Source organism: Dermacentor variabilis, chromosome 2 (genome assembly GCF_050947875.1).
Source record: "Dermacentor variabilis isolate Ectoservices chromosome 2, ASM5094787v1, whole genome shotgun sequence".
In the NCBI taxonomy this organism is placed as follows: domain Eukaryota; kingdom Metazoa; phylum Arthropoda; class Arachnida; order Ixodida; family Ixodidae; genus Dermacentor; species Dermacentor variabilis.
The window spans coordinates 106,804,469-106,823,026 of NC_134569.1; the positions used below are offsets into that span (position 1 = coordinate 106,804,469).

The following is an 18,558-nucleotide window of genomic DNA, read 5'->3' on the forward strand; positions in this document are numbered from 1 at the left end:
ATTTGTAAATACAATAAGAGCCATGAGATAATTAGTTAAAAACTTCATTTTATAATTTTTGGTAATTTGATCATTATGCATTTCAATTTTTGTGCAAGTAGTGTCCGGCGCTTCAACTAGACCACCTCGTGAAGTAGGATTGTGCTATATGCCACAGGGGCAACCTTTAAGAATTTTTAAATGTGTTCGCTGGAACGCCTTCTTATGCGGACTGAAAGAATAAAAAACACTCCGTTGTTAGCGCTGTGGTCTGTGTGGTTCTCCGTCTTGTCATTTAGCATTATCTTCTGCTCGTAATCATTAGCGCGTTGTTGTGAAGGCAGAAACAGCTGGACTTCGCTTCTTGCTCTGTCTTCTATTCGATCACTTGAGACGCCCTTAGACTATGCCAGGCCGATTCGATGACAACAAGAACTTGCTTAAAACGATAACATTAATTAATCTCTCGCACTTCTCCGTGTGCACTATTGCGACAAGCAAGAAAGAAAAAAGAAACACAACACGCTGCATTGATGAGCTTCCCTATTAAAGTTTCAAATAATAATAAAAAAATCTGGGGTTTTACGTGGCAGTACTTGGATATGATCATGAGGCATGCACGCCGTAGCGGGGGACTTTGGATTAATGTCGACCACCTCGGTTTCTTTAGCGCGTATCTAACGCACTATACACGGGTGTTCTTGCATTTCGCCTTCATGAAAATTCGGCGACCACGGCTGGGATATGACTCCGCGCCTTCGGGCCTAGCAGCGCAACGCGCCCTGTATACCCACTACGCCACCTGAACGGTAGCTTTCATTCTTGCTGCGCCGTGATAGGCTGTATGTCGGCAGTATTGGCGGTGCCTGTGCCGACATTAGAGCTTCTGCGTGCGTCGGACGTTGCGGTGTCAATTATCTCTTAATGAGAACCGCTGCCGAGTTCAAGCAATAGCCATTTTCCACTAAGAAGTAGCTGTTGCGTCTCTTGTCTTATTGTTTCCACCAATGAAACAGCTCGCGCTAATTACGCTGTTATGAGAAATGAATATTTATTTATTTATTTATTTATTTATTCATACTGCAGGCCAACATACTGGCCCATGCAGGAGGGGTAATACAGTTGACAAGGTAATAACAATGCAACAAAGATAATAAAAAAAATTTATATATAAACAGTGCATGAAAATGATGCATCCCATAGCCACGTTACAAAAATCACAATGCTTCCCTTAGCACAGTAACTACTAGAAAATAATTGCACATTTGAATTTATATGTGGATCAAAACGCTGTGCCAAACAACAATCGGACACTAAAGATAACTAAATACAGGAAATTTCACATATGAAAACGAGAAAAATAGTGAAAAAAAATTGTGTTTATGGTTGTGTTATCTTATGTGAAAAATAGTTTTCCAACGCATTTGTGAAGTTCCCCGACTGAAGTACTTCAACAGGGAGAGAATTCCATTCGTTTATAGTACGCGGATAAAAACTATTCATGTGAGGTTTTGCTTTAGAAAATAATGGCGTAAGGGAAAAGTTGTGTCTATGTCTTGTTTTTCGTGCATTGAGAGGCGTTACATATTGAGGTATTTGAAGCCCGATTTTTCCATTTATGATGTTATGTAAAAACTGGAGACGACTAACTTTACGCCTGTGTTCTAGTGAAGTGATTTTATTCCTAAGCATTAGTAAGAACGGGGAATCCTCTCTTTTATATTTTCCAAAGATAAATCTAACGGCCTTTCTTTGTACACGTACCAAATTCATGATGTCCTTTTTGGTATGAGGATCCCATACAACCGCTGCGTATTCAAGTTTCGATCGCACGAATGTGTTATATGCTAAAATTCTTGTGTTTACCGGAGCTTTCTTAAGTATCCTTTTCAAGAACCATAATTTCCGCAAGGCTGCTGAACATGTAAGGGAAATATGGTCTGACCAGGAGAATCTGTTAGAGAATGTGACACCTAAGTATTTGTATTGTTCAACTTCAGTTATTTTTGTGTCGATTAGAACATAGGAAAATACACTAGGTTCCTTTTTTCTTGTTACTCGCAGCAAGACTGTTTTATGCACATTTAATTCCATGCCCCAAAGTTTGCACCAATTGGAAATTGCCATGACCGATTTCTGCAAGCATGCGGGATCGTTTCGTGAAGCGATTTTTTTAAGTATGAGACAGTCATCCGCAAATAGATTGACATGCACATCATCGGGGATTGCGTCTATTATATCATTGATATAGATCAAAAATAAAAGCGGTCCTAATACGCTGCCTTGCGGCATGCCTGAAGTTACCTGACGGACACTTGAGGAACATTTATTAATTTCTACGAACTGCTGCCTGTGTCGGAGATAGGCTTGGATACATGATATAACATTTAATGGAAGACCAATGCACTCGAGCTTGTAGATTAATTTTCCGTGGGGTACCTTATCGAACGCTTTGCTAAAATCTAAAAAGAGCATGTCAACTTGTCCGGACGAGTCAAGTACTTCAGAGATTTCATGAACGACTGACACAAGCTGAGTTGAAGTCGATAATCCCTTTCTGAACCCATGCTGTAGTGGGGACAGGACATTGTGATCTGTCAAATACTGACGAATAAAGCCTGCAACAATGTGCTCTAATAATTTGCTGCATGTGCTTGTAATAGAATCCATATCGCAAATTATAATGCTTGTAATAGAATAATGCTTATCGAATAATAGAATAATAACATTCCTTATGGATTTAACGGTTCTTGCAGGGTTTGATCATCGACGCTGCTTCGCGTGATATTATTTTGCACCTTATCTAACCCTTATCACGGGTACATGGTTTCGAGGATATGCCAGGGCCGCGGCGAGCCGTCACTCTAGCAAAATAATGAAGCAAAAGGAATAGTTTATTTATTTATTTATTTATTTATTTATTTATTTATTTATTTATTTATTTATTTAAATACCTTCAGGGCCCGTGAGCATTACAGAAGGTAGGGGAACGCATGAAAAGCAAGTGCACTAATACAGAAAACAAAAACAGAAACGACAGTCACCCGCCGTGGTTGCTCAATGGCTATGGTGTTAGGCTGCTGAGCACGAGGTCGCGGGATCGTATCCCGGCCAGGGCGGCCGCATTTCGATGGGGGCGAAATGCGAAAACACCCGTCTACTTAGATTTAGGTGCACGTTAAAGAACCCCAGGTGGTCGAAATTTCCGGAGTCCTCCACTACGGCGTGCCTCATAATCAGAAAGTGGTTTCGGCACGTAAAACCCCAAAATTTAATTTATTTTAAACTTTTGCCGTTAGCATAACGTTTAATGTATAAAGAATGCTATTTCATATAATATTTAAATACACCTATAAAAGGTTTTACATTTGGTAAATAATGCTTGCAAATGAACTAATTGGAAGCAGCAGAATGAATTCTCGACGCTTCTTCAGGTTGCTGCTACAGCTACAGAGTTGGTTTCATCCGCATGTATAGAATGCTTTAATTTAAAAATTGAACATCCATCATAACTGGGACACCCAGTTTACACTTCCGCATCGAAAAGAGGGACTGGTGTTCGCGTGGTCTTTTTCACATTCACGGCACGTGAAAGTCACTGGACGCGACGCGCAAAATGAAAGTGATTCTTTCACACCACCGTCCTCATACCATACCGTCATCGCTCGCTCAGGCGTCGTCATTTCAAAGTCGTCGTGCCGCCGTCGTCATACCATCGTCCCATAATTCCCTGCTCGCATTTGCGTCGTCTATATACATTTCATGAATGTTTCACATGACATAAATAATCATCAAGGAGAGCTTGTGCCTTACTATTTTTAATGCCCATAATGACCTGAACACTTCAAACTGTCCGTACACGTCAACACAAAATGCGGCCCCAATTTCTTGGAAATACGAATTACCTGCCACCTCTGCTCCACTCAGGCAAGCGGATAACCTTTTGAAACGTTCCGTATAACGCTTCCCAGCGTCCCGAAAACTAGGGTCTAGCCATTTTTATTTAACCTCTGACGGGCGCACATCAGAGTTTGCCTGCATATTGCCCCTATAATTCACCACACTTTGTCAAACCGTGATCATCGTGTGTTATGTAGTTTTCTTTCCTTCTTTTTTTAAGAAAACCATGATAACTGACGTATGACGCTTTCGAGCGCTTTAGTAGTCGCATTACCAAGCAGCGTCGCGGTAAAATTCTACATTCTTTAATAAAGTTTCTTCTTCTTCTTCTTCTTCGTATAATCTTCGTATAATCAGCAGCACGTGCAAGTCACGGGCCGCAAGCTAGGCGCCGAAGAAGAAGCGCGACACCACGGCTGACGGTGCTCGTTCACCACCGGTAAGTGTGCCCTTTTGCGTCTCTGGTGCTCCCGCAGCAACCAGTCCCCATCAACGCTACGCCACTAAGAAACGCCAGCAAACGCGCGTTCTTCGCTGAGTGTGCCGGTGCAGTGTCTGCGGCCACAATCGTGGCGATCGTGTCCTTCGGTGTCTACGCAATCGTGGGAAAGACAAGGAGCAAGCAGCCTTCCGACACAGACATACACTCGTTCTGCTGCCCCGACGAGGCCGGGAAAATAGCTGCAGGTACCTCAACACGAGCGCAGACCCGTGCGACGACTTCTTCGCGTACGTCTGCTCAAGTTCGATCAAGCTCGGCCGCTACAAACATACCAGCCTTGACTTTAGACTCGATTGCGCCATGATGACACGCGTGATGCCGCTCAACGTAACAATGCTCAAGGCAGGAAGCTTCCTCCGCTCATCCTACGAGACTTGCGTGAAGACCACCTCCCACCGCGAGTCGTTCGCCACCTCACTTGCGAGTGCCTTGTTGCAGGAAGCGGGAGGCCTGAGGAAAGTGGACTCTCGAAGCGCGATGGTATTCAATGTGGCGGCGTCTCTCACGTATTCTCTTACTTCAGTCGTCGATATATTTTACCAAGGAACTGGCGGCGTCCTTATGGCAATCGACCCTATTTGTAATCCCGACGGCCTCTCTCTGGACTGTCTGAACGCTACAGTGGACGCGTTCAAGCATACTACGAATTCAACAGCGACAACAATGGGTACCGCCAAGTTGGCTGCGACGCTCTGTGAACAAGGAGTCTCTGGACACTGTCTCACGCGCAATTTTTTTACATATTCAACAGCTACCACCGCTGCCCAGACCAAAAGTGGCTGCAGGCGTACTTCGAGATCAGCGTGCCCTTAATGTACGTTCAGGATTTTGCACAGACATTCAGTTGCACCACGAATGCTTCAATGACAAAACCTCGTCAGTGTCTTGACCTCGGCCAGCACCGCAATTGAAGTCGTCTCTGCGACCCGTGTTGGTTTTCACTCTGTTTTTTTATATGATGTGATACCTAACTTCATGATGTAAAAGTGCATGTGATTAAGGAATCTGAAACCTCCTTTTTTGTGCGTGTGTCTGTGTGTGCTTGGAGCCGTTAGAACGGAGTTTGTTTTGATATAAGAGATTTTCATAGCTATTGGACGATGGCTTTTGTGATCTCTGCACTATTGTGATCGCTGCTAACTTATGGTGTGCCTGAATATTATTATGCTTTGCCGCTTGCATTTTTCAGGACACAATTGGTGCTCTCGTGAGCGAATACTCTTACTTTTCTTGGTTTACCGTTCCCCTGTGAAACGTTGATTAAATTATTGATAATGTAGAACTGCCTAACTTGTTTCTTTGCGACAGATGTCCTATTTCATCGTGCCTAAATGTTCTCTCATATCAGTTTTTTAAACTGTATTGCGTATCGCAAGGCTTCGCTGCCGCCGCTTCGCACGTTGCACCTCGTTTTTCGTTTGGCAAGCATCTTCGGCAGTAGCGTACTTCCGAGAGGGTATGCAATTCTTTATTGATGGTTCGGATGCTTGTTTTGAGCTTGTTCTTTATTGAAACGTATGTTGTTCTGCGTGTTGTATGAGTGATTGAGTGATTCCAACGAATGTATGAGCCATTGCGTTTTTGTTTCCTTACGGGGGTACGAGTAACTGTTAATGACGATAATTCTTGTACCAATCGACTATACGCGTCACCTTAAGGGGCTACAAGCTTCATTGAAAGGTTCGTAACAGCGCAACACAATATGCGTACAAAAGGAAAATAAAAACGACGACACGGCGCCGTGTCGTCGTTTTTGCCTTATTCCTTTTGTCCATGTGTTGTGCTGCGCTGTTACGAACCTTACTATGAAGCCTGACCAAGTGGCCCAGCTTGCCGTCTTAATGGGGTATAAGCTATTGCAACGAGCCACTTGAGGCTTTTGGCTTTTAAAATGTGTAAAAAAATTGGAGGACGCCTCAGCTCCGCCCCTAACAGTGGAACGAAATTTAGCATTCAAGGATCTCTGATTGCTTCTCACACTTCCTGGCAACTGTACATTATGTAACCGTAATGTTTGCCGGGAAAGGCTGGCGGCGACGGCTACGTGCACGAAGGCGAGCGCCATCTTGGGTGGTGGTGCTGTAAGGAGCCGAGCGCAGCGCGTCACTACATGCATGGCAGAAACGCCGGAAAAGGGGTTTGTGTATCAGTTTACACGCGACATAATTATATTTTCTAGCATATGAATGAATGAATGAATAGAATTTATTGATAGGAAAGACAGAGAGGTCGACCTGAGCTAGTGCGCTCTAGTCTGCTACTCGAGCATATACAAATTACAATACGACGCTATCACGTCTGTAGGTTGTACTTGACGATTTTTCTGGCGCATCTTGCTTTGAGGAATTCAAATAATTCAGTAACGCCTCTGCGCCACGCGGTGGGCCTGCGTGGTGGAGGTTAAAATTGTGGTTGTGGTTATCGCGTTAAGAATTGCAGCAAATACAACGAGTTGGAGTTTATACGCAACGAAGCTCTGTGTGAGTGCATAAAGAGTGAAAACACTATGACACGCACACATGAACAAACACACGCACGCACAAGCGCGGGCGCACAATAATATTGTAGCGAGTCTTTTGTTAAGCAGTGTTGCTGACAGCTAGCGAGTACGACGGACGCCTTGAACGCACCGTGTTTTCAGAATCAGCATGCCCATACGCACACCGACCACAATATTTTACAGACCACGAGATCTCGTAAAACGCTGAATTTCTGAGCAGCCTGAAAAGATAGTAAAACAGGTGCACTATGTTGTTCGCATATACTCGCAGCGGCTGGAAATACGAGCACCAGGCTCCATTGTGAGGCTGCTGAGATACTAAAGCTCTTTCTCAGATTCTGTGGTCCGTAAAATTTTCTAGCCCGGTGTACGTAGAGCAATTCGGATTCCATCCGCAAGAAGCTTTACTTCTTCTTTTACCGTGCAGTTTCCACTACCATCTCAGTTTGTCGTTGTATATTGCACCTAGATAATTGACGAAATCACCTTGCGGGAATTATTTCCTGACGGTTTTGGAGAGATATATTAACTGGTACATTCAATGGAAACGCAGTCAAGGAACTCTTGTTCACCTTAACCACATTCGAATAACTGCAAACCGAGCTTCAAGCGTTCCTAAGTATGATTTCAGTGTTCTTTGTAATGAGTGAGTACCACTCGCATATGCAAAGAATGCTATGTCATCTGCATACTTGTAGGGCATCGCAATGTGAATGAGCTCAACAAAATGCGAAACAAAAAAGGAGAACGGGCAGATCCTTGGGGAACTCCTCTTGATTGATTATATTTTTTCGTAAACAAGCCGCGTTGGAAACAATAAACTTTCCTATCCTTTAAAGATTCATATATCCAATTTATGACATACCTAGGAAAACTCATGCTATTTAAAGAGTTAAGGAGTGTGACATGCTCTACTCTGTCGTATGCTTTGAGTAAATCAAGGGTCCCTAAAGCTTCTTACTACCGCCTGTGTCGAGCAAACTTAATGCGCCCCTCTAAATCGACATGTGCGCACCATATCGAGCATCCAGGTCTAAATCCACATGGGCTTAATAGTGTATTATCATTTAAACGTTTCATGATACGAATGTGCAATACCCTTTCTGTTAATTTTATAGCATTCGAAGTTAGTGCGATGACCCTTATATTATGTATATTCATTCCCGCTCCTTGCTTTTTAAGCAGGGTGATTATTTTAGCGAGTTTCTAGACGGGAGGTATCCATGCGTTCACGAGGGAGTAATGAACTATGCAGCAGAGGTCTTGCGGGGAAAGGTCAAACCATATTTCCAACCTGCCTGACGTAATGCCATCTGGACCCTGAGCTGTGCCAGGGAGCAGTTGAACAACCTGCTAAAGCTCTTCCATTGTTACCTCTAAGAAACCGTCCCCTGCCAGAGCCCCAACGAAGTTTACCTGCAGCTGAGTTGTAAAGCGCTGTTCTAAACCTTCAGCAATTTTATCTAGTGATTTTAACAATTCTTTTGGTGAAAGAACAACTGAGTCAATATTTATGGGCTCTGGAACGGCCTTTCAAGAGCGGAGAAACCTAAATAGTGCTTTTTTATTAGCGCTTTTCAATAAAAAACCATACCGTTTTTCATGATATTTACCCTTCACTAATAAAATTTTTCTTTTAAACATAGCAGTAGCATATTTATAATTATAAATACTCCATTTAGCAGGGCACTAATTAAAGCTAAGTATCTTCCACGCAGCTTTTCAGCGTCTATAATCACGTACTCAATCACTATTCCACCATGGACAATCAGCACTCCCTTTTGTTGATGAGACTACAATTCAGATTTTTTTATGGTACCTTTCAATATTGCACGAAGGCTCATCGCTTTAATATCTCTTTCCATAGTTGTCATAGAAGACAAAGTTGACTAAATTATTTTTTAATTTTGAATAGTTCACAAAAGTCTGCTCATGTTCATTTAAAGAAATCAGGGGGCTGTTAATATCAATGACAACTGGGTGGTGGTCACTTCTAGTGGCGGTATCGACCGCATCCCCAGAAGAGATGGAAATGCCTGAGGTAGCAAATGTCAAATCTGGCACAGATCGCGTCTGCGAACGCACGAAAGTGGCAACTTCAGCATTCAGACACGTGAAATTGTCGAGAATAGTCCAATCCCATAAGCGTTTTCCAGATGAGTCAGTGCTGAATCCCCATGACACATGATGCGAGTTGAAGTCTTCCGCAAACAATACGTTCTCTTTGGAATAGGCCACTGCGACATCAGCTTAGCGTACGTCTTGCACCCCAGCAGGAAAGTAGGAGTTAATTATAGAGAGCGGGACGCAACCCGGAATGGTTATTTTAAAATTAATATTCACAGTCGGATGATAGAGTATAATATTAACATCATACTCTATGTTATATGACAGAATTTAGACGAAATGAAGAACGCTAATCCACCACCTCGGGAAGATCTATCCAATCGAAAACACTTGTAGTTGTTTAAGTGGAAGTTTGGGTCAGCGGACGAACGAGTTACTTGTAATAGTATAACATCTCGAGATTGTTGGGAGATTAAGTATAATAAATCTGCAGATGCAGACAGTATTGATAGGCAGTTTCACTGGATTATTCTTAGGCACCCTATGTTGACGGTTTAAGCAGCCGCAACTGCTTGTTCCAGAATACTGTCTTTTAGAAAGTCAGCCCTCGTAAGTGATTCTTTCGCGAACTTTTTTGTTTTAGAGTTAGGAGAATTAGGTAGTTTGTTGTTGGGCGATCTAGTGCGTTTAAGAACTCTAGTGTCCATATCCACATCTCGATTATCTAGAGAGTCTTAATCAGAATGGCATTCATGATCAACCTGTTTTGAAGTGAAAGGTCTTGCTGAATCCACATTGTTAGAGGGTAGTTCAGTCTCACACTCAGGTGACTTTCTAAATAAGGCGGCCGAATTTCGTACGCTGTTTGTTATTGTCTGAGATATACCAGACAATCGCGTGGATATTACTATAGCCAAAGTCAGATTGATTTGGTAGAACCTTTTCTAATGTTTCTTCCATCGCTTTTTCTACCACTGTTGCAATTGTCCGGGAAATTGACGAGTCCATGTGAAGTGACTGACGGGCTGTTACACCAGCATTACCCTGGGTCCTGCTATGAACTTCTGCAAGGGATTCTCGACGAGGGCACCGCCTCCTCTCAAATATTTCGATTACTTGGATCTCTTTCGACCTTGCGGGGCAGTTGGAGTAGTCGGCAGCATGATCTGCATTGCACAAGCAGCACGACTGAGCCTGAGACGTGCAATCGTTGGCAAGATGGCCTTCCCCGCATAAACGGCAACGAGTACTTGATTGACAGCCATTAGCACTGTGTCCGTACCGCAAGCACTTCAGGCATTGTAATGGTAGTGGAGCTAAAGGTTCTACTCTGTATATTAATGGCCACATGCCTTTATCTCTTATGGGCGAACCGTCCCCTGTAAATGTTGCTATTGTTGTTTCTATGGGGACCCTCTTATTATCTACAAGCCTCGTACAGCGGTACACGGAAACTACACCTGCTGCAGAAAATATCTCTTAGGATTTCTGATGGACTTAAGCTCATGTCCACACCGCGGACTAGGCCTTTGCAGCAAGCGAGGTGAAGAGGGATGAAGGAGCTCACCGGCTGCGGGGCAAAGTTTGTGCATTTCAGCACATCCTGTATGTAGCCCTGGTCTGGTGAACCACAGAGGATCCCTCCACGTCCAAACTGTCGGACCTCGGTTATGTGCTGGAAGTTGTGGGGTTTCGGGCTCTCGCAGTGGTAGTGTGGAGCCATTGCGCTGTGTTTCCGGGGGCTTCGTGTCCCTCTCCTCCTTGCCTGGACGGGGTGGCAGCGGGTCATAAAACACTGTCGCTCTGGTGCAGGCATGTACCCAGGATATTTTTTTCAGGGGGGGGAGGGGTGCACCCCAAGGTAACTTCTATGCAAATGAGGGGGGTACTTTACTAGTGCAAATGTGAATAACGTCCGCCATTCGCCATAAAAACACGAAAACCCACAAAAGAGAAATGAAATAAGGTGTATTTTACAGGTACACCTGTGCGATACACCTCTCCTTTACTTCGCAAACGAGGAACTACGTCAAATGAACTTGCGCAGCAAAGAAGCGCAGGACGAACACTGCCAAAAACAAGTAAAGAAGCCAAAGTGTAAAATAAAGATGACTTTAGTAGAATACAACTTAAATAAAATAGCAGTTGGCAACCAAGGCACACAAACCGCGCGGAGTTGTGTTACTTCGCCACCCAATCGCGGAAGCAAACAATATCGTCATGTGGCCTTTTCAAAATGGCGCCGTACTTGATACCTCCGGGGCGTCTGCTGTGCTTGAAGAGTCTTTTCATCGGAGGAAGCAATGAGGTGTGCAACAGACATGGACAAAGTGTATGGAGTCTGAGCATTTCACTTTTCAAAAGTCTGCAGTGCCGTTCATTTCACTGCTGAACCCAATTTTACTCATGAAACTTCACTGCCAACTGTAGTGAAACTTTACAATAAATAGTTGCAGCAAAGCAAGCATGTTATTTTAGTTCAATAAAGAATTAGGCTATGGCCATTTCACTATAATAGGCGAGGCAAAAGGTATAAAATTTGGGTAACAGGAAAAGTTTGAAGTACGACTTATTTGCAGCCTCACAGGGGAGGGGGGGGTGGTGCGAGGAAGAGTGACTGGAGGTTATGAGGGCGTGGGCGGGGCTTAATTCGTATCCGACTATATTAGCATTTTTTCAATTAGTTCTGGAAGAATTATAGAGAAATATATATTTGCCGAACAATCACAGGTTCTTTTGGATCCCTCGTTTATGCTCTAGCAAGTGCCACAACCGACTCGTATTGTTATTTGGGAAGTTATGCCACGATGCGTGGGTGCCAGTCCCTTACAACCGCGCAGGGCACAGGACGCTGTGATTCTAGACGTACTATGCCCACCGCGGCAGGTTAGAAACACACCTATAGCACAGCAGAGAAGTGGCTACGTTAGGCGGCTCGAGTGATAACAGTAGAAGCGTCATTCAGAACACACGGAACTGTTCTCCACTTCCTTTTTATGTTCTACTTCCTTTTTAAATAAAGAGATGTTCAGCCATAAATTATTCACAAACAATGGTTAAATTTGTGAATTTCCGCTTTTCCTTCCTGTTTGGCTGTTACCTTGGCTCTTAGTAGATCGTCCATTTCTCAACTCCTTGCGACTCTTGTTTCCAGTCGGCAATTTCGCACGAAAAGAGCTCTACAATTAGGGAAGAACCAGACGAGTTAACCGGTGACAGTCATATTGCCAATGAGTTTAAGGGGTATCGCAAGGTTTGATGATGGACGCTGTTTCGTTTCCACCTTATCTAACCCATATTGCGGGTATATGGTTCCGGGAATCTAACAGCGTCGCGGCGAGCCGTTGCTCGAGGAAATGATGAAGCAAAAGGTAAAGTCCAACGCAATTGGCGTTTTCTTTGGCCGCAACTCGTTCCACGTGCATACAGACCAGCTGACCACAAACCGAACCCTTTTCCTGGTCCCTGGATAAGTCTAAACAAAGAAGGTTGAACTAATGAAGCAACAGCGATGCGCGTGACCGTCGAAAAGACGGTGACAACTGAATTCAGGTCGAGTAAGTAGCGTGGGGACCGAATCGATGACGAAATTGGCCTTCACACCCCAGGAGATGCCAATAACCACCGCCATCCATAAGGAGCGAAAAAGCCAGCAAAATGTTGACTGCCGAGTAGCTGTCAAGTTTCAACATTGATTTCGCGGCGCTTTAGGAATGTGTGTGAGAAGTGGTGGTGTGGGCGAGGAGGGGGGTATGCGTCTCATTTTCGGGGGGGTCCCGGGCGCTCCTCCACTCCCCCTCCCTTTGTGTACGTGCCTGGAGTATTGTATTGGTGTGTCGCAGATATCATTCTTTATCGATCAGCGTTGACGCTATCTCTACGACGGTTTCCACAAACGTTCCACAAAAGCGGGGAGCGGCGGTAGGCGGGAAAGCTTGGTCGAGAGTGGGCTGGCCAGGAGCTTCGACAGTGGGGAGAGATGTGGCCCACACGTCTACAGTAAAAGCAGATGGGTCTATCATCATGGGTGCGCCATTCGGCCGGGTTGCGATAGCCCAGATATGGACCGTATTGGCTCCGGCGAACAGGGGCAGAGGCAGCAGACGAAGCAAAGTCAGGACGGCTGGCGGAGCAGATGGACGGAAGACCTACATTGGCAAGTTCTTGGCGAATGACCGACTGAATGAGTGACACAAGCGGCCTGGAATCGTCAAAGCACTGCGTCACAGGCGTGGCAGGAGACGCTGCTTCGATTTCTCGCCGAACAATACGTACGACGTTCTCGGAGGAGTTGGGCTCACGCGGTGGACAAATGTCTTCGCACGTCGATGAAGCTGCGGTATTGGGTCGCCGCGTAAACTGTTGAACTATGCGGCGACTCTTCGCGTCTTCAAAGCGGCGACATTCGTTAATGATCTCATTGACCGTTGTTACGTTCTTATAAACAAGCAGGTTAAACGCGTCGTCCGCGATGCCTTTTAAGACGTGGCTGACCTTGTCTGCCTCTGTGATATTGTTACCTACTTTGCGGCAAAGAGCGAGGACGTCCTGGATATACGCCACGTAAGATTCAGTGGACGTCTGTACACGGGTCCCAAGGTCCTTCTTCGCCGCACGTTGGCGGCCGACGGGCTTGCCGAACAAATCTCTATGCTTCTGATTGCACTGGTCCCAACTCGTAATCTCTTCTTCGTGTGTTTCGAACCAGACCCGTGCCGTTTTCTTGAGGTAGAATATTATATTGGCCAGCATAAGCGTGTTGTCCCACCTGTTGTGTGCGCTGGCCCGTTCGTAATTCTGCAGCCAGTCATCGACGTCAACGTTGTCGATCCCGGAAAACGTGCCAGGGTCGCGAGGCTGGGCCAGGATGACCGTCGGTGGCGACGACGGGGCCGTGGCTGAACTCTCTCCTTCGGATGCCATGGTGGCCAGGTTACGTCCGCTGCGGAGCTCCGTCTTGCGCAAGTGATTACCCCGCACCTCCACCAATGATGTTACGGAAAGGAAGAAGCGTGCATCTATTTACAGATGGCTTTTAATGGCTGGGCCAACAAGCGTAGAGCAGCGATAAAAAAACTACCCTCTTCCTCGTCGTCTCTCAGACCACCATCATAGTCCTCTTCTTCACACATTACAGACTGTGACAATATACTAGTAGTTGCGCAAATATTCCTTTGCACGTTCGTCGGCACGACGCGGCTTTCTGCGAGGATTTTTGCGAAGTTCTCGAAGCTGATTATCCTTCCTTTCTTGGGGGGGGGGGGGGGGGAGGGGCTTAGCCAAAATGGGGTACAAAGCCATCCTGTTTCATAATTATCACTCCGGAAAGCTCAAGAAACATTCACAATCGCAAAGTGACTGCCTCTAGTCTAATTTCTCTGCACCAAGTTATATGCATACACCATGTGACTTTTGTTTGTGGGTCTCATGATGGTAGAAAAAAAGCGCAATGTGTTTAGGTCACAATTGCAATTTTCATTTACATATGTCCACGTTCTTCTTTGCGGGCTTTGTACTTGTGTACCTCTAGTGAATGATTAAGTCAACATTAACAAGTCCCTTTACATGAGTCCCGTTTCTTGTGAAAGTACTCGTCAGAACCAGGTAAGAATGATCAAATAACCTAGGTGCCTTAAATGACGTATACTTACATACGTCATTTGACAAGACTACAAAATAATGTAATGAATTGATGAAGAACGTTGCTGATAGTATAAATGTGAATGTGTTTATGAAAGTTTAGCGGCCCAATTTTGCCCATATCCTCGCCGCTAAAGAACCTAGAGGGAGCTGATAGCGATCACCGAAGCTGACTCATCCAGCAGATGAAAATGTTTTCGCGAGAAGTGTAATAAGGGATGAGAAGGTCTGCCAAGGCCGAAGTTGGTGTTTTCTTTAGACTTATACGGCACCAGTTCTTATTTTCTCGCTCACACTTTACAATAGCTTTATCGTTCATAGAGTATAGCGACCTTGCGCTTGTACGAAGGATTTAGCATGCTACAATGCTAACTCCACAAATGTTCGTGCCATATCATAAAATCATTTAAACATGCACCGCGACGACCGGAGGATGAAAACCCTTTTGCTTGTATATAGGTTTCACGGATGTAATTTTACGCACTAAAATTACGCCCACACCAAAACATATCAAGGCCACGAGAGACGCCGCAGCGGTGACACTCCTAATTTAAGTACACAAACCGAATTAACGTAGAAGTGTTTTTCAGCCCCGTGTTCTACCAGTTTTTTAAAGTTATTATCAAATACACTTAAGATGTTAGTGCCGCCTGCTTCTCTGTCGCAATGTGCTTGTTTTGAAAGCGTGAAAGTTTGCGAGCTGATCGAACGAACTATATTTAGACAGATTTTTCTATGCCAAGTTTACTTTACTCTTCATTGAGAGTGTTTTTTTTTATTGCAAATTTCTGCGGCAGCTTGTAAGGATGAATCGTACCACGCCAAAGGGCTGGAAAAGTCAGAAATATTGCCTACGTAACCCCCTTTCCAGCTTCGGACCAATATATGTACTGTAGTTTAACATCCAAATGAAATTTTAGTATACCTCGCGCTAGTAAACGGTTACGATAAGGCTAGTAACCGACACGAACAGTTAGCAAATGAAGCACTTGCTACCTCTTTCTTCTCTAAGAGCGTAGCAGTATGTCCTTACAAAAGATGCGCTGTTTTCCAAAGGCTGCATAATCGATGATAATATCCAAAAGCGTGCGCAAGGCCTCAAACGCAGGATTTTTCGTGACATATAGAGAGAACTCTGCGAAGCGATAAATAAATGAACGTAGCAGCCGAGGGACACCAGGAACTAAAAGCCTCAAAAATCCAGTGTCCAGGCTCCACTGACAAGCTTTCAGCGCGTTCTTAGAGTTAGCGACACAAGGTAGCCCACTTGCGTGCGCATCACATGTGCGATGTATACAAGATGTACCAAATCACGGCGCTCGCGTACATCGCGGCGCGATTAAATGAAAGCCAACCACGTGACGGTCAAATGCCGCCCAGTGTAGTGCCACGCTCTCTTCCCGCATTGGCGCCTCCGTCCCAGCGTTATCGGATCACGTAGCACTTCTGCGGTGGAAGACTCTCCGATATATAAACGGGCTCGCGATTCCACACTCGGTCAGAGATTGCACTCCGCTCCTTCGAGCACTATACTCAGCGTTCCGGCGCGTAGTCAGCCCCTCCACGCAAAACCATGGACAGGGACCTCTGCATGTTGGTCCGCACCGACTACGGCGACGTCCTTCTAGTCTTCTAGTAAGGCAATCATGGTCCTCGGACCTGCTCATTTTCTCCCCCTGCTGATGATGCTTGATTGGCTTTCCGTCACCCCCGGCTATGGACGTGAGTATATATGCTGAAGAGGTTATCATCGCTATTTTATTTTTGCACAATATTTTGCATGCCTGAGCAAGAGCCCTCTTGGGATAGAGAATGAGTATAATCGTTTGGTGAATGATACGGTGGCCGATGCCGAGTTTTTAAAGGTGAGCAAAAAGGAAAGCTTTGCACGACTTTTCGTTTGTCAAAAGTATTCTTTTCGTGGCGCGTAATCGTAGCTATGCTTTTTTCTGTATTACAGTGCAGAGCATACACTGAGTGAGCTATCGAAACTGATTATTGCTATGGATTGGGCCGGCGTAAGAACTGCTAAAATTGTTATCCCAAGCACGCTCAGATAACATTTTATGCGGAGGTGACGCTTGGTATCGGAAGTAGTACAATGAAACAATTGGCGGAGGGGGTTGCCAGTTTCGTTCCAGTAGCGGCGCACAGTTGACATATTTTAGTCGTGGTTTTGTCCGCAGGAGATCAGAAGGTGAAGCTGGGAGAAGGGGAATAGTGGTCGGTTCACAGGCAGTGTGGGAAAACGGAAAGAGGGTTTGCTTTTATGGAGAATAGTTGTCATAGCCCTTCCACCTAGGGGTGGTATATTCATATTTTTGGTTGCGAATTATGACCGGTGGAAAGGGGATCTGTTCATTTAATTCTAACCACGCAACTAACATGGCAAAACCTTCCAATAGACCTCAGTACAGTGTCACTACATTCAAGCTCAAACCGCGTCCTTCGTTCCTCTTCCTTTCTCGCCTTTCTGTCTCCATTTTCTTGTCCCAAGAGCAAGGCAGCAAACCAAAAGGCCTTCTGGTAAACATCCCCATCACTCTCTCTTCTATTTCTCTCTTTCTTGAGCATAAACTGCATTTTTAGAGCTATACAGGAAATGAGCATACTTTTACCTAGGTTAAACAGCTCGCGTCGCCTATTATCTGGTTTTTCCTAACATTGTATGGCCGATTAGTCAATAGGTACTCAGAGTGTAGTGGAGAGCTAGATGGAAAAGTTGCAAGCAACGCTTTTACGCTTGAACGTTAGTTCTGGTGCGCTTTTTTTTTTTACCTCCGCTGAACAACCAAGCTTCCCCACTGCCACAGTTCTCCTTCAAACACTTATGCCTGATCACATTGTCTGAGAGTATAAACCCATACTAAATCCGTTCCCTTAATATTCCCCTCCTAATTCCGCCCTGGATCCATGGAGAGCAGGTCGGTTCCATCTCAGGGTGACGCAAAAATGCACTTCGCGCTTTCGGTTCAGCATGTTCGGGGCGACGAGTTAGGTGACACGTGTTCATCATGGGAATATGGCCCGGTCCTTCTTGCGCAGACTGGGATTTTGGACATCTGGCTTTTAGTAGTACCTGCAGCACTTTTTTCTGAGAAGATACCACAGTGCACCTTGAGGGAAACGAAAATGTTATGAGATACGCAGACAAAGATACAGATGTGGCAGAAAGAATAAAATATCTCACTATATGTTTGTGTGTTACGTCTGTATTTAGTATTGCCATGTGCTAACATTGCAATAAGAGCCACTGGTATTTTACGGGCTGTAGCCGGTCTAGTCGACATGACTGGCCTGCGAGGAGAGAAATAACGCAATTTTTCTTCCTTTTCGTTGCCTGTTTTTGCCACAGAAAAAACTACAAAGTCTGCATCTACAGCATGCTCTCGGTGAATAGACCGCAACATCTCGGCTCGTCCTGCGTCAAGCCATTCCTTAAGAAGTCCGAAGATGGAAAGCTAACATCGGCCAAGAATTTCATACTGCTTCATTATTTGTGAAACAATAAACCACCAGTTCCGGGGGAGAAAAAAGAACCCTGTCATCTGTGGACAAATAAAATGATTTCTTGAAACAAAAACAAAAAAAGTTCCGCGTTGGAGATATTCACTTTCTCATCGTCTTAACGAGCGTTAAGCGTGTGAGCACACTCCTCACCAATTTGATCTTGGTGTCCGTTATAGTTAGCCAAGCAAAGCCGGTAAACTCTGCGCCATTCGTAATTATCAGACTTAAAATGCCCCGGAGCGCTTGAATACGTACTGCGATGACTGTACTTCGCCCACACAATTTGACTTTTCGCGACGCACGAACCCTGATCTGTCTGCTATTTAAACGAACTGCAAACAATCTGACCAGTTTAGTTCACCGAGGACCACGCAGTGGCCTCGTATAACCCCTGAAGAGAAAGAAAAAAAGGAACGCACAGTAATTATTTGCATAATTCAAAATTCAGGCAGGAACATTG

The 18,558-nt window shown here is 44.8% G+C and overlaps 1 long non-coding RNA gene across 1 annotated transcript; it reads left to right on the top strand.

Moving 5' to 3' along the window:
- The first annotated feature begins 632 nt into the window (after positions 1 to 632).
- LOC142570920 (uncharacterized) lies at positions 633 to 18,115 on the top strand. Its single transcript, XR_012825714.1, has 3 exons — positions 633 to 788; positions 4,240 to 4,318; positions 17,944 to 18,115. It is a non-coding gene; the product is annotated as an uncharacterized LOC142570920 (long non-coding RNA).
- The last annotated feature ends 443 nt before the right edge of the window (positions 18,116 to 18,558 follow it).